Source organism: Orycteropus afer, unplaced genomic scaffold (assembly GCF_000298275.1).
Source record: "Orycteropus afer afer isolate SDZICR_OR568_19922 unplaced genomic scaffold, OryAfe1.0 scaffold00639, whole genome shotgun sequence".
NCBI lineage: Eukaryota > Metazoa > Chordata > Mammalia > Tubulidentata > Orycteropodidae > Orycteropus > Orycteropus afer.
In genome coordinates this window covers 69987-70749 of record NW_006922226.1, presented here as the reverse complement: position 1 = coordinate 70749, position 763 = coordinate 69987, and positions in this window count along the sequence as shown.

Below are 763 nucleotides of genomic sequence, written 5' to 3'. Positions count from 1 at the left end.
CTTGCCCCTTGTCAGCCCCATTATACACCTGGGAATTCAGATCATACACATAAAGTTATTGGACCACTTTCTGCCAACCCTATACATGTTCTTGGATGCACTCTCCACTTCATATATATACCTAATATTTCAGCCTGTCCAACCATCTATCCACCCATATACCCACATTTGCCTTCACTGACCACGCCATACTATATGAGCAAAAGGGTTCATCTTTGTTGTCTGTACTTCCCACGTACCTTTCTATGTCTTTTTCTTCCTCAATGCCACTATATTGATCACTCACATTTGGTACATTGCCCTTTCCTTCACCCAAACAAAACATACCTCTATCTTTCTAACAGTATTCCCTACCTCCCCTCCCACCCCTGGTAACCAACAAAGAAAATGGTCTTCCATAGATAAACGTTTCCTTGATTATTACAATAACGAACCAATATCATATTTGTCCTTTTGTGATTGACTTATTTCACTCAGCATAATGTCCTCTAGGTTCATCCACATTATGTGGTGTTTTGCAGATTCCACATTATTCTTTAGGGTTGCATAGTATTCCATTGTGTGTATGTACAATAGTTTGGATATCCATTCCTCAGTTGATGGACACCTAGGTTGTTTCCATCTTTTCGCTATTGTAAATAGTGCTGTGATGAACATGGGTATGCATATATCTGTTCTTGTCATGGCTCTTACTTCTTTAGGGTATATACCTAGTAATGGAATAGCTGGGTCAAATGGTATTTCTAGTTCCAACTTTTGAAGG